Genomic DNA, 23135 nt, shown 5'->3' on the forward strand with positions numbered 1-23135 from the left:
AATACAGAAAACAGCTAACTGAAACAAATCAAAATGAAAGCCAAAAACTACTTATACATTACCGAAAGTCTCTCTCTGAAAAAGATGACAGATCTCAATGTGTGAGCTCCGCAGTCTCAGAGTTTGAGAAATAACTGTATTAAAAAGAGTAAGAATTGGACTTAAATTCGTTCTAATCAAATATTTCCCCCAATATGCCTGTGGATACTTAAAGTTCTGTTAACAGTCATAATTATTAAACTCATTGCATTTATTGTTTTCTTATGGTTAAGAGTCAATAAGCAATTTTTAAACACAAACTCTTCAGGAAACACATTTCAGTAAAGAATAAATACATACGGGCCGGGTGCAGTGGCTCACACCTGTAATCCCAGCACTTTGGGAGGCCGAGGCGGGTGGATCACGAGGTCAAGAGATCGAGACCATCCTGGTCAACATGGTGAAACCCCGTCTCTACTAAAAATACAAAAATTAGCTGGGCATGGTGGCGCGTGCCTGTAATCCCAGCTACTCAGGAGGCTGAGGCAGGAGAATTGCCTGAACCCAGGAGGCGGAGGCTGCGGTGAGCCGAGATTGTGCCATTGCACTCCAGCTGAGTAACAAGAATGAAACTGTCTCAAAAAAAAAAGAATAAATACATACTTTAAAAATAAAACATGCTGAAGAGGCAATAAGGGAAAAAAAAAAGAAAAGAAAAAACTAGCAGGTAAGGGGGAGAAAAGAAAGCAAAAGGAACAAACAAGGGCACAAAAGAGGAAATGTACACAGGGCAAGGAGTGTGAGAAAGAACAACATGCCTATTGCACGGAGCCTCATTCAGAGGAAAAGTGTATACAGTTAACGTAATTCAAATATAGACTCAAGTAACTTCCATATCAAAAACAGTTTCAAAGAAGTCTTTCCCTTTATTACAAATTTCAAAGATACGACAGTCAGCCTTCTGTATTCATGAGTTCCACATCCACACCACAGATTGAAAAGTTGTTTTTTTTTTTGAGACAGTTTCGCTCTTGTTGCCCAAGCTGGAGTGCAGCGGCACGATCTCAGCTCACCACAATCACCGCTTCCTAGGTTTAAGTGATTCTCCTGCCTCAGCCTCCTGAGTAGCTGGAATTACAGGCATGCACCACTACACCCAGCTAATTTTTTGTATTTTAGTAGAGATGGGGTTTCACCATGTTGCTCAGGATGGTCTCAACTCTCAACCTCAAATGATCTGCCTGCCTTTAGCCTCCCAAAGTGCTGGGTTTACAGGCATGAGGCACCAAGCCCTGCCCAAAAAGATGTTTTTAAAAAACAATAAAAATAACAGACTGGGCTCAGTGGCTCACATCTGCAAGCCCATCACTTTGGGAGGCCAAGGCAGGAGGATCACTTGAGCCCACGAGTTCAAAGCCAGCAAGGGCAACATAGTGAGACCCCATCTCTAAAAAAAAAAAAGAAAGCAAGCAAGCAAGCAAGCCAGGCAGGGTGGCACGTGCCTGTACTTAGTCTCCCAACTTAGGAGACTGAGACACAAGAATCACTTGAGCCCAGGAAGCTGAGGCTGCAGTGAGCCCTGATCATACCACTACACTCCAGCCTGGGTGATAGAATTAAACTCTATCTCGAATGAATGAATGAATGATATGGCAAAAAATGTCATACAAATTTAATAGAATAATTCAGTATTACTACATAGCATTGAATTGTATTAGATATTATAGATAATCTAGAGGTGACAAAGTATACAGGAGGATGTGGGTTTTTTTTTTTTTTTTTGCAATAAATATGTCAGCCCTCGGTATGGGCAATTTTGCATCTGCAACCAACTTGGATCGAAAATATGGTATTTGGGCCGGGCGCGGTGGCTCAAGCCTGTAATCCCAGCACTTTGGGAGGCCAAGGCGGGTGGATCACGAGGTCAAGAGATCGAGACCATCCTGGTCAACATGGTGAAACCCTGTCTCTACTAAAAATACAAAAAATTAGCTGGGCATGGTGGCGTGTGCCTGTAATCCCAGCTACTCGGGAGGCTGAGGCAGGAGAATTGCCTGAACCCAGGAGGCGGAGGTTGCGGTGAGCCGAGATCGCGCCATTGCACTCCAGCCTGGGTAACAAGAGCAAAACTCCGTCTCAAAAAAAAAAAAAAAAAAAAAAAAAATATGGTATTTGTGGGACATGAGAGCTTCAAAAATAGAAGGCCAACTTTTTGTATCCACAAGTTCTGAACAGGCAACTGCAGGGCTTGACTATATGTGGACTTTGAAATCCACAGGTGCTCCTGGCACCGATCCCCAGCTGACGGTGAGGAATACTATACACAGACATATCCAGTCACACTCAAAAAGGAGGGCAGAGAGTGATTATCTATTGAATCCCAAGACCAATCTACTTAATTCTGAGATAAATTTTCCTATCCTGGCTAAGTTCTAGACTGCAAATAAGTGGACAAGATAAAATAATGCTACAGAACTACAGTGGGGATTCCAACACATGTAAGAACATAAAAAAAGGAGTCTTATACTGTGTTCAGGGGCAACCCTGTCCCTCACCCAGAAATTAGGATGCAGCTGAAGTAGCTGCTATTCCCTTGAGAATATGGATCTGTTCTGGACAGAGTAAGAACAAACTGGAAATAACAGTGCCAATATACAGATACCTCTTGTTTCCAGACCGATGATAAACAATTCAAAGGCAGAGCCCTTGCGCTCTACTTCTTTTGATTCACATGCATAGCAGTTATAAACATATGGTAGGTGTGTAAATATTTATTAAATGAATGAGGTCAGCACAGTAGAAAAAAATGGTCAAGTTAAAACGCCATAGAATCATAGGATTTTACAGTTAGGAGGGTCCCTGGAGGTTTTGTTTCAAATATCCTTGTAATTGAACAAACTGAGGCATAAAAATTAGCCAGCTTGCCTGTCTAACATACTATATATCTTACTTGTTTATTTATTCACTGTCTTCCCACAAGACTGTAAGTTCCATGAAGGTACAGATGCTTCTGTTTTATTAACTGTTGCATAACCAGAACCTAGAACAGTACCTGGCAAATAGTATATGGCGAATATTTGTTAAATGAATGGTTATTTATTTATTTGGGACAAAGTCTCATTCTGTCACCCAGGCTGGAGTGCAGTGGCATAACCATAGCTCAATGCATCCTCAAATTCCTGGCCTCAAGCGATTCTCCTACCTTGGCTCCCATAAAATGCTGGGATTACAGGCATGAGCCACCACATGGTGGCTTTAAAAATTATTCCAGCTACGAATAATTTTAAAACTCAGCTGACACCATTGTTGAGTACCATGGGACAGTAAGAAGTAAAAAAATAGATGTGGACATAGAAACACAAATACATTATTTAAATTTAGCGTTGCATAAAAACAGAGGCAGGAAGGAACCTACGCAAAATAGCATTTATATAAATTTAAAATATATATTAAAGTTAGTATTATTGGGCCGGGCGCGGTGGCTCAAGCCTGTAATCCCAGCACTTTGGGAGGCCGAGGCGGGTGGATCACGAGGTCAAGAGATCGAGACCATCCTGGTCAACATGGTGAAACCCCGTCTCTACTAAAAATACAAAAAATGAGCTGGGCATGGTGGCGTGTGCCTGTAATCCCAGCTACTCGGGAGGCTGAGGCAGGAGAATTGCCTGAACCCAGGAGGCGGAGGTTGCGGTGAGCCGAGATGGCGCCATTGCACTCCAGCCTGGGTAAAAAGAGAGAAAAACCCCCTCTAAAAAAAAAAAAAAAAAAAAAGAAAAGTTAGTATTATTGTTTTCAAAGACATACTCAGGATGATATATTAAACATATTCAATAGATAACTCTGAGGGAAAGGGAATGGGAGTAAAGATGGGAGATAAAGGAGAACAGAGTAAAGCAGGGCTTCATACAGGTTAACCACAAAAGTGGACCGTGAAATGAGAAATATGATGAAATCAGTTATCCGTATCTGAGGTGCTCTTACCCCACTTCCTTCCAGAGAGAAGTATTTAACCCCTGGTTTCAGCAAAACTTAAACCAGCGTGACCATGAGAAAAGCTACTTAAGTAGTTAGTATGAAGGAGAGCCCCAATGGCCTCAGCTGAGGACGCAACGGAGGTGAGAAAGTACACATGGTCCTTTAGGGAAGCTTTGATGTGAATAGGAGCAAGGAGTGCTGATGTGAACAGGAGCAATAGAGTGGTGACTGATAGAAGACATGGAATGAGCAGACAGTATTTTTTGAAAAGCAAAAAAAAATTAATAAAGATTTGCCAGTGGCAAAAAAGTGAAGATGAGAGAAAGAGAATGATTATAAAGGACAAGTGTGAGGGGTGGGGCCCGAATCATCAAGGGTCTAACCTTAGAGAAGAGGATTTATCTCACTGTAAAGCGAGCGATCCAAAATAAGTGCTTCAGTTAACAATAATTTTTCTGAATACGCAGGCTTTGGTTATGTAGACACTCAGCTTTTTTGGGTCGTTAACTCCTATGGATCTTTGCTCCCTTAAAATACATATACAGATGCTCTTTTATTTTGGAGACTTGGTCTCACTCTGTTGCCCAGGAAGATCTCCAACTCCTGGCCTTAAGTGACCCTCCTGCTTCAGCCTCCCAACAGGGACTACAGGCGTGAGCCATCACACCCAGCCAAAATACATATACATGTTTGGATAAAACTTTACACATAACTTTTGGAGGTTTACTGGCAACTTTCGGAGGTTTCTTACCGAGAAAGACATCATCTAAATTCTGAAATCTGGGTAGAGTGATAGAGGAGAGATGGAAGGGCATTCTATATGAGAAGAGGAACAAGCACAAGGCATTATCACCTTTTCTTTTCTCTACTCATCATCTCCTTCCTAAACAGTATCAAAAGGTGTACTTCAATAAAGTTAGAGGGAAACGTATCTGAAAGATAAAGGTGACAAAAGGAAGACTGGTCACTTTTGTCACTTTTATCGCAAATCTCATGCTTCAAACATACAAATACCACTGCCGCCGCCAAAACGACTTTCCTTCTCTCCTACTTATCTCAGTCACTTCTCAGAAGAGTCAACATGGGCTTTTTAGGGGTTTTTTGGTTTGGGTTGGTTGATTATTTTTAATGGGGTGGAGGAGGAATCATGAATGAGCGGATAAAGGAATTGAAAAGAGAAGTAGAAGTGTTAACCAATCAGAGTAGTGAAGCACAAAGCATTCTGCCAACTGTCTACACTGGTTTTGCTTAACAGTAGGTACAATTTTATGAAGAAAAATACTGATACAAAATGTTTTATTGGCCAGGCGTGGTGGCTCACACCTGTAATCCCAGCACTTTGGGAGGCCAAGGTGGGCAGATCACTTGAGGTCAGGAGTTCAAGACCAGCTTGGCCAGCATGGTGAAACCCTGTCCCGACTAAAAATATAAAAACTGGCCAGGTAAGGTGGCCCACACCTTTAATCCCAGCACTTTGGGAGGCCAAGGCAGGCTGATCACCTGAGGTTGGGAGTTCGAGACCAGACTCACCAACATGGAGAAACTCTGTCTCTATTAAAAATACAGAATCAGCCAGGAGTGGTGATGTGTGCCAGTAATTCCAGCTACTCAGGAGGCTGAGGCAAAAGAATTGCTTGAACCCAGGAAGTGGAGGTTGCAGTGAGTGGAGATTACGCCATTGCACTCCAGCCTCGGTGACAGAGTGACACTCCGTCTTAAAAAAAAAAGGGAAAAGAGAATAGCTGCCTGGGTTACTGATAAATTTCCAGTTCCTGGTTTCCCTTCCCCTTCATGAGTCTTGGCTGTACTTCTATGATGGGTACTGTGAAATCTCTACCATCTTTGCCTAGTGGGAATTAATTTCCCTTTTTTGAGTAAGCCAGGTTAAATTTGTTTTGTTTTTTACATATAAACAATTTTTTTTTTTGACAGAGTCTCACTCTGTTGCCCAGGCTGGAGTGCAGTGGCAAGATCTCAGCTCACTGCAACTTCCACCTCCCAGGTTCAAGCAACTCTCCTGCTTCAGCCTCCAGAGAAGATGAGATTATGGGCACACACCACCAGACTGGGCTAATTTTTATATTTTTAGTAGAGACAGGGTTTCTCCATGTTCACCAGGCTGGTCTCCAACTCCTGATCTCAAGTGACCTGTCCACCTTAGCCTCCCAAAGTGCTAGGATTACAGGCGTGAGCCCCTGCACCTGGCCACAAACAAAAAATCTGATTAAACAAACATCAAAAAAGAAAACCAAAATTTCAGTTAATTATAGAAGAGAAAAAGTTTTGTTTAAAAAAAAATGGCTGTAGGCCGGGCACGGTGGCTCATGCCTATAATTCCAGCACTTTGGGAGGCCGAGGCGGGCAGATCACTCGAGGCCAGGAGTTCGAGACCAGCCTGGCCAACATGGTGAAATTCCATCTCTTATTTAAAAAAAAAAAAAAAAAAAAATGGCTGTTAGGCTGGGCACGGTGGCTCATGCCTGTATTCCTAGGACTTTGGGAAGCTAAGGTGGGCAGATAGCGATGTCGGAAATTCGAGACTAGCCTGGCCAACACGGTGAAACCCGGTCTCTACTAAAAGTATGAAAAGCCAGGCATGGTAGTGTACACCTGTAGTCCCAGCTACTGGAAGGATGAAGCAGGAGAATTGCTTGAACACAAAGGCAGAGGTTGCAGTGAGCCGAGATCAGGCCACTACATTCTAGCCTGGGCAACGGAGCGAGACTCTGTCTCAAGAAGAAAAAAAAAAAAGGCTGTTAAGCTGGTATCTTCAGATATTCCTCAGCACAATAAAATGAAAAATATTCACTAAACATAGCAGGTTCAAACATCTTATAAATCCAACTTCAGTGTTGTCATGAGTTAGTATGAATAAAATTTTATTACAAAGTTCTGCTGTTCAGAAAAAGTGAGAGATTAATAGGGAATTTCTTAGACTTTATCTGAACAAATTATTTTTTAAAGAAAAATAATATCAGTTACTACAATTTTGACCAAAAAGAGGGTGAGGCTTTTCTTTTCTGGTGATAACAGCCAGTCTTATCTAATAAGCCAAAATACCATTCTACAGTTTTCCCCAGCCATCTAAACCCATTTCTCTTAAAAACGTGACATTTCAGAGTTCTCAGCTCACATAGTCAGTGCTAAAATACAGTGACCTTTTTTTAAAAAAAGAGTGTTCCCCAATACCACCGGCATACCTCAGAAATACTATACATTAAGTACCAGCGCACTGCAATAAAGCAAGTCTCACGATAAAGGAAATCACACAAATTTTTCGGTTTCCCAGTGCATATAAAAAGTTATGTTGCTTTCAGCTCAGGGGAGGCCAAGGTGCAGCTGTCTTCAGTTGTCCCAAATCTGGGTTCACCTGACACCAGCCGCCTTCGCCATGCCACCAAAGTTCAACCTCAACGAGATCAAAGTTGTGTACCTGAGGTGTACCGGGGTGAATTCAGCGCCGTATCTGTGCTGGCCCCCAAAGATCAGCTCCCTGGGTCTGTCTCCAAAAACAGTTGGTGATGACATTGCCAAGGCAACTGGTAACTGCAGGGGTCTGAGGATAACTGTGAAACTGACCGTGCAGAACAGACAGGCCCAGACTGAAGTGGTACCTTCTGCCGCTGCACTGATCCTCAAAGCCCTCAAAGAAGCACCAAGAAACAGAATAACAACAACAGCAACAAAAAACAACAGAGAAACATTAAACAAAGTGGTAATATCACTTTTGATGAGACTGTCAACATTGCTTCATAGATGTGGCACCTATCTTTAGCCAGAGAACTCTCTGGAACATTAAAGAGATCCTGGGGTCTGCAATGTTGATGGCTGCCATCCTCATAGCATCAAAGATGACATCAACAGTGGTGTGGTGGAATGCCCAGCTAGTTAAGAAGCACAACGAAAAATATTTCAATAAAGGGTCATTTGACAACTAAAAGAAAAAAATGATATTTGTTCCATATAAATATTATTGTGTATATTTACAAAAGTATATGTGTGCAATTGCATTACATCTAAAGAAAGTACATATCTTAATTTTAAAATACCCATGGTAAAAAATGCTAACAATCACGGCAGACTTCAGAAAAGTGGTAATCTTTTTGCTGATGGAGGGTCTTGCCTAGAGATACTGATGGCTGCTGACTATCAGTGTCGTGGTGGCTAAAGGATTGGGTGGCTGTGACAATTTCTTAAAAGACAATGACAATGAAATTTGCCATATTGACTGACTCTTCCTTTCATGAAAGATTTCTCTGTAGCATGCGATATCGTTTGGTAGCATTTTACCCACAGTAAAACTTATAGCAGAGTGCTGGGATTACAGGCATGAGTCACCATGCCTGTTTCCAGGTTTAAAACAAGATGAACTTACATGTGAAACTGATCAGTTCCAAATAATTAAAGCTTAGCAAGACTGGGAAAATCTACATGTGTAACAGCAAGTCCGGAGATAAAAACAAAACAAATAGTACTTTTATGAAATTTTCCAAGATTATACAGATAGATCCAGTATTTAGAAAAAATGAAAAATGTTAAATTTAGAGTAAAATAAAGGTTTATGAAAAATTAAATACTGACTGCCATAAAAAGAATTTTAGGGCCCCACAAGGTGGTACATGCCTACAGTTTCAGATACTGAGAAGGTACAGACAGGAAGACTGCTTGAGCCTAGGAATTTGAGGCCAACCTGGGGAACATGGTGAGACCTCATGTCTAGAATAAATAAATAAATAAAAATTAGCAGAAGAAGGGAAAAAAAAAAAACCTTTGTTAATCTCAGATACAAATTCAAGAGAAGAAAAAAGGCCAGGCGTGGTGTCTTACACCTGTAATCCCAGCACTTTGAGGGGTGAGGTGGGTAGATCATCTGGGGTCAGGAGTTCGAGACCACCCTGGCCAACATGATGAAACCTAGTCACTACTAAAAATACAAAAGTTAGCTGGGCGTGGTGGTGGGCATCTGTAATCCCAGCTACTTGGGATGCTGAGGCAGGAGAATCACTTGAACCCAGGAGGCGGAGGTTGCAGTGAGCCAAGATGATGCCACTACACTTCAGCCTGGGAGACACAGCAAGACTCTGCCTCAAAAAAAAAAAAAAAGGAAAAAAAAGTTGTTTTTTAAAGACAAGAAACTGCTGCCAAGGCTGGGGTATATGGCACAATCATAGCTCACTGCTGCCTCATACTCCTGGGCTCAAGTGGTCCTCCCACCTCAGCCTCCCAAGTAGCTAGGACTACAGGGGAGCACTACCATGCCTGCCTCGTTGGTGTTTTTTGTTTTTGAGAAAGAGTCTCACTCTGTTGGGGCAAGAGTGCAGTAGCGCGATCTCAGCTCACTGCAACCTCTGCCTCCTAGGTGCAAGTGATCCTTATGCCTTAGTCTCCCAAGTAGCTAGGACTGCAGGTGTACGCCACCATGCCCAGCTAATTTTTATATTTCTAGTAGAGATAGGATTTCATCATGTTGGCCAGGCTGGGCTCAAACTCCTGGCCTCATGTGATCCACCTTCCTTGCCCTCTCAAACTGCTGGGATCACAGGCGTGAGCTACCACGCCTGGCCTTTATTTCCCTTTTTTTTTTTTTTTTTTTCACTTTTGTAGAAATGGGGTCTAGCTATGTTGCCCAGGCTGGTCTCAAACTCCTGGGCTCAAGTGATCCTCCTGCCTTGGCCTTCCAAAGCACTGGGATTACAGGCATGAGCCACCATACCTAGCAGGGAAAAAAAAAAGTTTTTAAGTAAAGATTTATTGTAACTGCTTATAATAATGGAAGAAGGCAGAAGTACGGATAATTTTTAATGACATATTGTAGGCTCAAGTGATCCATCCACCACAGCCTCCCAAAGTGCTGGGATTACAGGTATGCACCACCCCGCCAGGCCCATTCTATGTTCTTGTTCAACCTTTCTCTATAACACGCTTGCATTTATGCCCTAATAAAAAAGCACAATCTTAGTACACCCACCTCCCTCACACCTTAATCCAAAACAGGAAAGGCTAGTTAAATGCAAAAGTACAGATTAAATGAAGATTAAAAGTAAATAAAAGGCATTTCTAGAGTTTAAACAGGGCTATTAATAAGAAAAGTATGCTGAAGGATAATCAATTAATTGGTACAATTAAAAAACACTAATCATCATCAATGCCAATTTCAAATTTATGACACGACACCAAATGTCGGCCCTCTTAGAAAGACTAATGGTCAATTTGCCATGACATTTTCAAAAGCCAGGGATATATCTTTTATTTTAAAACCTAGGATAATTTGGTTTGTACTTTCATTCACTAATTCATAGCCTGTAGAGGAGATATGCAAGTTAAAATATTTAAGGGTAACAATAGTTTTTATAGCTTACTTACTGAACATTTATTAGTCATAGGCATTGTTCTAAGTACTTTACTTGCACTAACAAATTTAAGCTTCACAGCCATCTTATGAAGGCATCATTAACCTGCAAAGTCAGGTTTCAATCCTGGAGCCAACTACTTTATCCTGCCTCTCCAATACTATAGTTCATTCTATAAATTCTTACTGAGTGCCATCTCTGGTCTGGGCGCTTGCGCTATAACACAGTTAACAATAGATTATCACAGGATGGACCCAATTATTCGGACAAGAGTATGGATCTGAGAAGGCGTTCTAGAGAAAGTAATGCCCAGCTGAGTTCTAAAAGTTGTAAAGAGGCCGAGCATAGTGGCTCACGCCTGTAATCCAAGCACTTTGGAGGCTAAGGCAGGCGGATCACCTGAGGTCGAGAGTTCAAAACCAGCCTGACCAACATGGTGAAACCCTGTCTTAAAAAAAAAAAAAAAAAAAAAAAAGTTGTAAAGAAGTTAGGTAGGCAAAAAGAAAAGGGAAGGAGGAAACAAAGGCCTTCAGACAGAAGGCCTACAAAAGCAATGGTCAACAATCCAGAAATAGTATGCATATTCAGAGAATCTTCAAAAAGTAGTTCTGTATAGCTGGAGTGGAAAGTAGAAGGCAGAAATTACTAGAGTTAAGATAAGAGAACCAGTCAGAAGCTAAGTTATGCAGAGTTTTAATGACATATTAAAACTTCATCGCATTGACAATGGGAAGTCAATAAAGAATTTTCAGGTTTGTGTTTCAAACATACTATTCTAGCAATTCTGAGAAGGTGAATCTCAAGGAGATAAAACTGAAGACAGGAATACCAACTAAAAGGTAAGGAAATAGTTCCTAATACAGCAGAGGTTAGAACAAGGATGCTGGGAAAGTGACTGATTCAAAAAACATTTACGAGATAAATCCAGCAGAATTCAGTAAATAAATGGATGTAAGGAATGAGAGAGATGGAAGAAATCATGAACGACTTCAAAGTTTCTTCCTTGGATGCTTAAGTCAACAGTAGTCCATGATTTCTTTGAAAGAAAACCTATAGATAGGTAAATAAGTCCAGTTTCGACAAGAAGAGTTTGAAGTGAAGATGATAAATGAAATAACCTAACCTGACGCTTTGGAAAGATACTGATGCTGGAACAAATGGTCTGGGGAGTAGTGGGTAGATACATGGTACCTGAAACTACAGGGATAACTTAGAACAATGTGAAGGCTGAGAAGAGCCTCAGAAACAACACTATTTATGGGACAGGCAGAGAATACACGAAAGGGCATGGCACGGTGGAAGTCATGGGGCAGAGTTTCTTGAGAAAGTATTATTGTCATTGGTTACTTTATAAGAACAAGTTTAGTGATATGAAGTAGAAAGTAGACTGCAGTAAGATGAAGAGTAAATAAGAGAAAAAGGTAATTTCAATCGATAGACTATCAATTTTCTCATCTGTAAAACTGAGATAGCAGGTGACTGTGAACACTTAACAATGTACTGCATGGGACCTGACATATAGTAAGTGTTAAAGGCCCTCATGGACTGTTTCCACCCTTGCTCACTACACCTGGCCATACTAGGTGCCTTGCTATTCTCAAACATCCCAAGCCCCTTTGCACCGCAAGGCTTTGCACTTGATATTCCTATTTCCTCACTTAGCTCTTCACATTGCTGGCTCCTTCTTGCCTGCCAAGCGGCAGTCTCCCAAAAGAGGGCTTCCCTAAGAAGTACTCTAAGGGGCCGGGCGCGGTGGCTCACGCCTGTAATCCCAGCACTTTGGGAGGCCGAGGCGGGTGGATCACAAAGTCAAGAGATCGAGACCATCCTGGTCAACATGGTGAAACCCCGTCTCTACTAAAAATACAAAAAATCAGCTGGGCATGGTGGCACGTGCCTGTAATCCCAGCTACTCAGGAGGCTGAGGCAGGAGAATTGCCTGAACCCAGGAGGCGGAGGTTGCGGTGAGCCGAGATCGCGCCATGGCACTCCAGCCTGGGTAACAAGAGCGAAACTCCGTCTCAAAAAAAAAAAAAAAAAAAAAAAGAAGTACTCTAAGGACCCCTTTTTGTTCATTCTCTCAGGTCGCCCTGTTTTACTTCCTTCATAACCCTTATTACTCTTTGAATTTTTCTTATTTATTTAAAGGCAATGCCAAAGTGATTACGAGTGCAGGCTCCACAATCAGGCTGGTTGCAAACTGCAGCTTTATCATTTACCAGCAATGCGGCCTTGGACAAGTTGTTTAACCTCTCTGCGTCTTAACTTCTTCATCTTTAAAATGGGCAAAATCACACACACACACACACAGAAAACAAACATAAAATTTAAAAAAATGGGTAAAATAATTATTTACCTCATAGACTTCTTGGGGAGTTAAATTAGCTAAAACAAAGTTACTACAAGAATACAGGTACATTTTAAGCTCTCAAATATTATTACACATTTGTTTAGTTGCAGTAATCTTAATACTCTATCAAAGAGCATTTCTCAATACGTACCACTAAAAATATCTGAAGTAATAATAAGTCCTAGTCCAAGTGTAAAGATGTCAACGAACAACCAAATGAAGACGTGCTATTCTGACTAAACCTCAAGAAATACTATTGATGGAATTTTTTTTTTTTTTTGCCACAAAAGTCATGAGAAAAAAAACACACACACATCTGAAGCTAAAGATCTTTAGTTGGGCAAGGGAAATTTTTTATAAGCTTTATATGGAATTACCATGTAATTTAGATCAATTTATAAAAAAATAAAATCAAAATATAGATGTCAGGGAGAAAAGGTTTGACTTAAATAACTCTAGGAAGTTTTTAACTGGAAACTCTAACAACAAAAAGAACTGTACATAAGCACTGTTCTTTTTGGGTAAAGGCATTTCTCATAGAGATACAGGTTAACAATTCTAAAATGCTGTCAATGGATGATGGGACTGAACAAATAAGTTAATGGATATCAGATGGCGGAAGCCAGATTTCTCACTTTTAGAGAGAGAGGTAATAGATAACGGAATAAAGCTAGAATGAACGGTATAGTAATGAGAGTCAAAGACATTAGTATGAACTCATGTTTACCTTATTACAGATACAGACGGTTATATATGTATACACATGGATTAGTTTGCATACATGCATTTTTTAGGTCTATACACAGAAAAGGCCTAGAAGTCATGATATCCCAACAGCAATGAGCACAAAACCAGATCTTGGTTTCTAATGATTCACCAAAAAATAGAACCAGGGATCCTTGGAAAAATGGCTGATTCTAGGACTGGGGCAGGAAATAGACAAAATGAGTCTGGAACTTCTTATAGTGCCAGAAAGGAAGTATTGAAAAAAACAAAACAATGGAGTATGTCCTGTTGGTAGAACAATTCGAACAACAAAATAAAGTAGTACAGGATTATAACCCAAAGTAAAAGATAAACAGCTATGAGTCCATACAGACATAAATAAATGATTGAATAAATAAATAAATGGGGAAGAAAAGACTATCCATAGCAGAAGAATTCCAGATAATCTTATAGACAGCTCCCCTTCAAGAAGACAGAGACAGATCCACTGAGTGTGGTATATACTTAGTAACTTGTTTCCAAAAAGAAGAGTAGGGAAAACTGCACAGCAGAGAAACTTGGCAAACACTGACTCAGCCTGGTGACTGAGGCTGACAATATTAGTGGTAACATACTGATAGTAGTTCCCCTTGAGATGATGCAATGAGGTGGCACTTTTACCTCTGTGATTGTCCTCCCTCAAACCCATAACCCCCGTCTAACCATCAGGAAAATATCAGACAAACCCAAACCAAGGCACATTCTACAAAATCCCTGACCAATACTCCTCAAAATTATCAAAGTCATCAAAAACAAGGAAAGTCTGAGATGCCATCACAGCTCAGACAGGCTAAGGAAACATGTCAACTAAATGTACTGTAGTATTCTGGATAGAGTCCTAGAACCAAAAAAGGACCTTAGGTAAAAATTAACGAAATCTAAATTAAGTGAATTTTAGTTAATAGTAATGTACCAATATTGGTTCCTTAGCGGTGACAAATTTAACACTGAAATGTCAGATATCAGCAACATGACGAGACCCCCATCTCTTACCAAAAAAAAAAGGAAAACTGGGTACAAAGTATACCTTAACTCCTTGTAACTTCCCTGTAAATCTAAACATATTCTATAAGAAAACATTTATTCAATTAAATAAAAATATGGAGAAGCTATTCCCTTAACCAATCTGATTTTGGTCCTTTCAGTTATATATAGTGGGTTTGACAACAGAAATACAGGTAGCATTGTGCAAAATAATTTCAACACTGATGAACCATTTATAATACTTTATGTGTAAATGCCTATAAGTCATTTTTTTTATGTGCGCCTTTTGATTCCTTAGTTGGTAAGCACTTTAGGATCAGAAAACTCTCCTCGATGTAGGAGGGGCCCCCCAAATTTGGGACTAAAGCAAAACTGTGGTACTACTATATTAATAAAAATCCCATCTGGGCCAGGCACGGTGTCTCACGCCTGTAATCCCAGCACTTCGGGAGCCCAAGGCAAGCGGATCACTCGAGGTCAGGAGTTCAAGACCAGCCTGGCCAACACGGTGAAACCCCATCTCTAACAAAAAATACAAAAATTAGCCAGGCATGGTGGCATATGCCTATAGTCCTAGCTACTTGGGAGGGTAAGGCACAAGAATCACTTGAACCTGGGAGGTGGAGGTTGCAGTGAGTCACCACTGAACTCCAGCCTGGGTGAAGAGCAAGACACTGTCTCAAAAAAAAAAAATTATATATATATATATATATATATATATTCCACATGGCTTTTGAAGTGGCAAATATTTTTTGTTTGTAAATGAAAGCGGAAATACAGAGATCAGAAATTTATAAAGGTTGGCATGGTGGCTTAAGATTATAATTCCAGCACTTTGGGGGCCAAGGTAGGCAGATAGTTTAAGACCAGCCTGGGCAACATTGCAAAACCTAGTCTCTACAAGAAAAAAAGAAAAAAAAAATACAAACAATTAGCCAAGAATGGTGGCATGTGCCTGTAGTCCCAGCTACTCAAGAGGCTGTGGTGGGAGGATCACTTGAGCCCAAGAGGTTGAGGTTGCAGTGAGCCATGATCACACCACTGCACTCCAACCTAGGTGACAGAGCAACATCCTGTCTCAAAAAAAATAGTATTAAACTTCTTTTCGTTGTTACATTGTTTTGTACATGAGACAATTTTATTTTTGAAAAGCTTTAAAAAATAAAACTATGAAAAAATGTAGTATACACTCACATACTCATATAAAGCATTAACATTTTTCATTTTTGCTTCAGATACACATTTAATAGAAAATAACTATGTATGTCATAGTTAGCAAATTGAATTCTGAAACACTGAAAACACTTCCTCATGGTATCAGAGAAGGAACATAACTAAATATACTCAGAGAAAGTACATTGGAGAGTTCACTATGAACAATATAAGACAAAATTACAGTAACTTGGGTCCATATTGGTCATTGTTCAACAGATCTGGAAACCTGAAAAGCCAAATAAAACTAAGTTTTCTTAACATGTGTAACTATCCTGAAAATACCTAAAAACAAACAAAAAAAAACTTACAAATCAGTAAGAAATCAAAGAACTTGATAGCACTAACTGCTGGCAAGGATATGGAAAAACAGAAATTGTTTGCAATATCCTATAAATATCTTTTAAAAGGAAAAGCATTTATATCCTAGGACCCAACAATCTGACAGGTATATGACGTGGAGAAACTATGGCATGTTGCAAAGAAGCTACAGGAATATTCATAAGGCAATGTTTGTAAAAGATTAAAAAAATGAAAACAATTTAAATGCTTATTGTAGAGGAAATGATAAGCTGTAGACATTCATTCAATGGAACACTATACAGCTGTGTAAATGAATGAACTAGACCTACAGTATCAGCAAAGATTGAGTGGGGAAAAAAATAAAATGAAAAAAGCAAGCTTTAAAATCCATATACCATGACACAATCATATTAACAGCTGCTGAAACTTACTAGAACATACATTTTTTTAAGTGCCAGGCTCAGTTTTAACCACCTTATATAAATTAGCTCATTTAGACCAGGCACAGTGGCTCAGGCCTGTAATCCCAGCACTTTGGAAGGCCAAGGCGGTAGGATTGCTTGAGCCCAGGAGTTTGAGACCAGCCTGGGCAACATGATGAAACCCAGTCTCTAAAAAGAAAAACATAATAATAATAAAAATAAGTAAAATAAATAAATAAGCTCGTTTAATTTTTACAACAATTACATGAAGAGGGTGCCTCCATCATCCCTATGTGATAGATAAGGACACTGAAGCGTGTAAAGATTAAATAACTTACCGAAGATCACAAAATTTAGTATCAGAGTCAAGATTCACACCAAGTGAATATGGTTTGAAATGTACCCCAAGGTACACGTTCTTCAAAAGCACGCAAAGCAATGCCATGTCACTGTTCATATACATAGCTTATTAAAAGATAAAGCAGGAGGATACGAATCAAATTCATCACAACAATTTCCTTGGAAGTGGAGATGCAGGTGAGGAGGATAGAGCTGTAGAGAACAAAAGGGACTTTAACGTGATCAGTAATATTTCGGAAAAGCACACAGTTCCACACTGCTCTTTTAGAATTCAATGTGATAACGATGATGTCAATATTTTAAATTAAATACATATCTGGAGCAAAAATGAAATATGTTAACATTTTATATCTGGGTATGTGGGTGTACACATTTTTGCTATGTATTTTTAAAACTTCAAAAATAAAAATCTCTCATCTATAAAACAATATTACAACAAAAATAAGAAACTTGATAAAGTTCTGATCTTTATATTTCATCTCTCATTTGAAAACAAAAACAGCTAAACTGTGTGAGTTTATGTATGTATATACACTTATACATACGGAAAACGCATTTTTACACAGATGAAGAAACAGGTTTTAACAAAGCATATCAGAAACTATCTCTTACTATACATTTTAATGACTCACTATTTTCAGTGAAAATAACGTGTAACACTAGTAGGAAAATTCCCTTTGTATCTTTCTACCTCTGAGAGACAGGTTTTAACAAAGCATATCAGAAACAGTATCTCTTACTATACATTTTAATGAATATTTTCAGTGAAAATAAAGTGTAACACTAGTAGGAAAATTCCCTTGATATCTTTCTACCTCTTTATTTTTTGTCTCTTCTCTCTCTCGCTTTCTACTTGCTTGTAATTTTTTTTTTAGACGGAGTTCTGCTCTTACTGCCCAGGCTGGAGTGCAGTGGAGTGATCTCAGCTCACCGCAGCCTCTGCCTCCCAGATACAAGCGATTCTCCTGCTTCAGCCTCCCCAGTAGCTGGGATTACAGGCGTGCACCACCACACCCGGCTAATTTTGTATTTTTAGTAGAGACCAGGTTTCTCCATGTTGGTCAGGCTGGTCTCAAACTCCCGACTTCAGGTGATCTGCCCACCTTGGCCTCCCAAAATGCTGGGATTACAGGCGCGAGTCACCACACCCAGCCTTGTTTGTGATTTTTAACAGAAGGAAACACAAAGAAGGAACTAAGAAAGTGTCACACATTTTAAAAATAATAACAGCCATAGATGAACATATAATGCGGCCCTTCTAAATATGATTCCCAAACCTATAATCAAGTAATGTTTTAAAAATTTATTTGTAAATTGGTGGTCTAGAACTCACAACATGTTTTCCCATGAAGAAAGTTACAAAAGGATATGAGCACCAGGAAAAAGATATACTGCCTAGGTGCCAGGCTATTGGCTGAGAAACAAGACAAGCAGAGTACACAACATGTACTGATGGTCCAAAAAGAAAAAAAAAGCATTCTGACCCAGAGTTTGAGGGCAGAAGCAATTATTCATTTATTTACATTTGTTATCTCAGTAACTAGCAAATAATCTGGCATCTCATAACGAAAAACCATTGCCTACTTACTGATGAGGTAATGGGGAAAAGACTGAATGATGAAGTAATGGAGAAAAGACTAAGTAGAGGAATCCATCAATAGGTGGCACTGTCAACACAGAACAGTTTTGGTGGAGGAAAGAAAAAGCTTGGAGAGAAGCAATGTTTAAAGACACAGAAATCCACATATGTAAAACTATTACAAGTTTAGTGCTGGTAATTAAGAGAATACCTTCATCTAAATTACCAGCTGTGTCTATTATTGTGTAATGCAAATAAGCACGATATTTTGGGTTAGTTTTGCTAACAATGAATCTTAAGATAGTTTCCCTATTATAGGAGCAATAGTTATTTGGGATTTTCAGCATTTTCTCCTATGACCCTTCAAAATATTTCAATCTCTTTTTTGTAACTATAAGAGTAATAACTGGGGGCAGTGGCTCACACCTGTAATCTCAGCACTTTGGGAGGCCAAGGCAGACAGATTACTTGGGCTCACGAGTTCAAGACCAGCCTGGGCAACATGGCAAAACCCTGTCTCAAAAAAGACAAAAATTACCCAAGTATGGTGGTGCGCACCTGTAGTCCCAGCTACTTGGGAGTCCAAGGTGGGAGGATGGCTTGAGCCCAGGAGGTAGAGGTTGTAGTAAACTGAGGCTGTACCACTGCACTCCAGCCTGGATGATAGAGCCAGGCCTTACCTCAAAAAAAAAAAAAAAAAAAAAAAGTAATAATTATTCAGATTAAGAACAAAGAGAAGCACAAAAACTAAAACAAAAATTACCCATAATCCTATCACCTAGGGATAACATCTCCTACTATTTTATGTATCTCCTGCAACTCTTTTTGCCATTTACACATTATAAATAACACAGTATATGTTTCTTTATATTCTAATTTTTCTCTCAACATTATATTGTACTTTCTTATGTCAGTACATTTTTAAAATGATTTTTAGTAGCTGTATCCACCATATGGGTTATCATTAATTTCACCATTCTCACATTATAATGTATTTTGACTATTAAAATTGTCCCACTCTTATAAAATGCTATATAAATGAACTATTTTTTGTTATTTGAGACAGGGTCTTACTCTGTTGCCCAGGTTGGAATGCAGGTGCACAATCATAGCTCACTGCAGCCTCAAACTCCTGGGCTCAAGGGATCCTCCTGCCTTGGCCTCCCAAAGGGCTGGAATAACAGGTGTGAGCCACCTCATAGGGCCTAATCACTTCTTAAATGTAAATTTCTACATTACTGTTGTAGAATTCAAAGTGGTAACTATGATATACAATAATAAAGTGTGGTGTGCTTGTCTCCCTCCATCCCCAGCATCCCCTCACAAAATCTACTAAATAATCAATCTAGGGTATTAGATAAATAAACAAATAAGAAAGGAGGAAAAATTTATCAACTATTCTCAGGCACTCTTCTTCTACCTGTAAAAAAGGAAAAGTCCCACAAAGATAAGGCTCTGACATCAGAGAAGGCAAGAATAACAAGTCAATTTTCCTGCTAGAGCAACTTTTGTTTTCCACCTAGAACAATGCAGCATCAATTTAAGTAGGAATAGCACAAGGTTTATAATATGCCAAACACCTCTATCTGCATCAGTGCTTAAACTAGGTTTTTGTAGGACACGGAATGCTTCGAAAAATTATGTACACAAAATATAGTGTAACTAATACCACTCAGTAAAAAAAAAAAACGCTTCGTTTTACAATTCTACCATAATTTTTTAATGAATTAATAAATGCCATGTAGTCTCTTACTTCTTCTAGTTTCCCAATTATAGTAAATATTATTTAAGCTACCAGAAATAGGACAAGAGTTCCAGGAACTTGAGAATCAATAACTCTTTAAACCAGTGGTAATTCACGTGGAAAAGTTCTGAACAAATCAGCATCAGCTTCCTGGCTCTCTTGCACAAACAAAAAATTCATATTGCTTCACCAATTTTCAAAAATGTAAATTTGTGTATATAAGTTTAAAACGCGAGCCAAAATTTATTTATATTTATCCCAAATTTGCAACTGGTATCAAGATCAATTAACTTGCTTAGCAAGTACATAGTTAGAAAATTCCACAGTGATCCCAGACCGGAAGGGGCTTAAAAAATAATACAAAACAACAATTAAATTCCACAGTGAAGTAGGTCTATGTTTAATCATTCAGAAAAAGAAAATTATGTAACGTATTATATATCATGATGATGGTAACATATGCTATTCTGGACTCTTACTGAGAGCTGTGGTTCAAAGGGAAATTGTGCAAATGAAGTAAAAATTGCCCAAAATATTTAATTCTGCCTAAAACAAAGTTTCCAGAAAAGAAGCCAAATACCTTTTACTGTAAGTTCAAACAAGGTTCAAATAGCTCAGAAATGTTGTATACTTAAGTTTTCAGAAGTCGAATCCCAGAACAGCTATAAACATAAACTGAATAACTTGCTCAAGAGTCTTTACTTATTACCCAATCTTAGGTCCCCCAGAATACTTTTTAAAGCAATCCCAAATGTACTATAATAAATTAGTGCAAACTGGGCTATTCTGTTTACAGGTGTCTTCACCACCTCCCCCAAGGAGAGAAGAGGTAGAGACTAGGGTAAGCAGAAAAAAGAATGAGACTATATACACTCCAAATACCAGCTTGTAATCTTGTAAGACTGCTTCTTTTACACTTGGGCTATTCTTTTCATTACTGTATAATACATTTTAAAGAATAACATATTCACAGAGTAATACAATTTCTGCCCTCACGGGTCTCTAGCTGGCTGACACGCGTTTTCTCCTCAATTAAATACATGCCTGTTGACTGATGCCTGTCCCGCTGTTACAAACAAGAAATAACTGTCCTATAAAACAAAACCTCTCTCTAAGGTTCTAGGCGTAACCATACGTTTGAATTAAAAGCACATTGGAACAACAGCAAAAATCTTCCAGCACATCTGTCATTTAAAAGCACGATAATGAAAAGCTGTCGCTGCGACCCAATTTTAGGTCACAAGCTTTCTACTGTTTTTCCTGCACCCTCTCCAGAAAGTGATAAACTTCAAAGGGAATGGTGGTAACCAGGAACCGTTCCCTTCCCCCCACATCCCCCCCCCCAAAAAAAAGACTAGAAAAACACTGGCCAACTTGGACGCTGGTCGGGCTCACGCAGAGCCCGTGCCCGCGGGCCGGGGAAGGCTGGGCAGACCCCGGGAGGAAAAGCGGGCCTCCAGGCGCCCCGGGCTCAGACACCGAGCAGGTGGGATTCCGGGGAGCCACCTCCGACTTACGTAACGGGCTTGTCAAATCCCAGATCCAGGACCTCCCCCTCCCCGCCCCCACTCCCAAATAACAACAGCCCCAGGCCAGCCTGGAATAGAAAACCGGGAATGAAAACACAGCAGCCCCGCACGCGTCCGACGCAGAGGCGCGGGTGCTCCTCTCCGCCCCGCCGCGCCACCCCGGGACGGACGCGGCCGCGGAGGACCGCACGGCGCGCAGGGGCTCCGGGCGAGGTCGCGGCCGTCTGGCCGCCTCCCCGAGCCGGCGGGCCCCGCTCCCGCGCCCCCCGGCTGTCACCTCTCCGGGCCGTGACAGCTCCACCTGCCGCCGCGGCCCGCGTCGCCGCCCCCGCACTCACCTCCCGGCTGGCTCCCGCGCGAGCGGCGGATCGAGCTCGGAGAGCGGCGGATCGAGCTCGGAGAGCGGCGCCGGATTCCCTCGCGCGCGGCGGCGGGACACGCGGGGCCGAATGCCGCGGCGCTGCGAGCCCGCTTAGCTCATCCCCGGCCCGGCGCTCCGCCCCCCGCCGCACCCCCGCCCGCCCAGGCCCGGCGACTCAGTCAGACGGGACTCCCCTCCCCTCGCGGCCGCCGCTGCCTCCGCCTCTTTCTCCTACTCCAGCCGCCGCGGCCACCGCGGCCGGCGCCATCTTGGCAGTGACGGGCGGGGCGAGGGCGGGAATGACGCGCGCGGGGACCAATCGAAGGCCGGGTCCGGCCCGAGGGGGCGAAGAGGGCCGGGTGGAGGGCCGCGGGGTCCTAGCGCCGAGCCGACAGTGGGCGGAGACGGTGGGCGGGGCCGCACCGCCCTCGCCGTGACGTTCGGGGTGGCGGGGAGGCGCCCCGCGGTTCCGCCTCGGGTTGGGAGATCCCGAGCCCGGGGCGAGCGTGGGCGGAGCGGGCCACCCCTCAGCTTTCGCCGCCCGGAGGCACCGGCATCCGGTTCGCGCCAACTGCCCTGCTTCTTCCTCCCGGGCACCCCGGAAGCCCTGAGACCGCCTGGCCCGGGTCGTGGGTCTGAGCAGCTGCTGCGCCTTCGCCAAAGGTGCTCGGGCTCCCCAGGAAACTCCCTCACGGGCTAGCCACCTACGAGTAGGTTTCGGTCCCCAGAGAGAAAGGTAAAGCGGGGAATTTAGGGGGTTTCTCCGGAAAGTACGTTGATGAAACACCTGCTGTTGACCGACGGGGTGTCCATGACTTTGGGATTAATGGGAAGCGGCCTACTTAAACCTGGCCGCGGCTCTCCACCACGGACGGCTGTCGGCAGACGGGGCTGGTAAGGGTCGATTGCCCCCGCAGGGCTGCTGCGGAGTTACATTGCACAGCACCTGTAAAGTATTCAGCGTAGTGCCGGACACTACCAGGTAATGTTAGACACTATTCCATGGACAAGTGCAGGAAGAAACAGGACCCTAAAAATGCCTCTGCTTTAAAGTCAGCTTCTCCTAAATTGCATAGCCTTTTATTAACCAAGTTTACAACTTTATTTCCTACCTCCGGTTCTTTCATTGTATTCATTCATTCAGTCACATTCATCGATACAGAAGGTGCTCAGGCAGAGGGCACAGAGTGGTGAGGGAAACAGAAAAAGTCCGTTTTCAGGA

At 41.5% G+C, this 23135-nt stretch overlaps 1 protein-coding gene across 5 annotated transcripts in view; it reads right to left on the minus strand.

Annotated features, from left to right (window-relative positions):
* Positions 1-22188, minus strand: part of DENND4A (DENN domain containing 4A) — a 122062-nt gene extending 99874 nt beyond the window's left edge. For 2 of the 5 annotated variants that reach the window (XM_032251003.1, XM_032251001.1), the window contains exons 1-2: positions 21891-22044; positions 63-134 (exon numbers count right to left, since the gene is read on the minus strand). The gene's annotated coding sequence lies outside the window, so the exon portion shown is untranslated. Of the gene's footprint in view, positions 1-62; positions 135-21890 lie in introns of all 5 variants that reach the window. The other 3 variants (XM_032251008.1, XM_032251002.1, XM_032251009.1) reach the window with 3 other exon arrangements.
* Between the last annotated feature and the right edge of the window lie 947 nt (positions 22189-23135).

This window comes from Sapajus apella, unplaced genomic scaffold (genome assembly GCF_009761245.1).
Source record: "Sapajus apella isolate SASKATOON/1434 unplaced genomic scaffold, GSC_monkey_1.0 scaffold74, whole genome shotgun sequence".
NCBI classification, from domain to species: domain Eukaryota; kingdom Metazoa; phylum Chordata; class Mammalia; order Primates; family Cebidae; genus Sapajus; species Sapajus apella.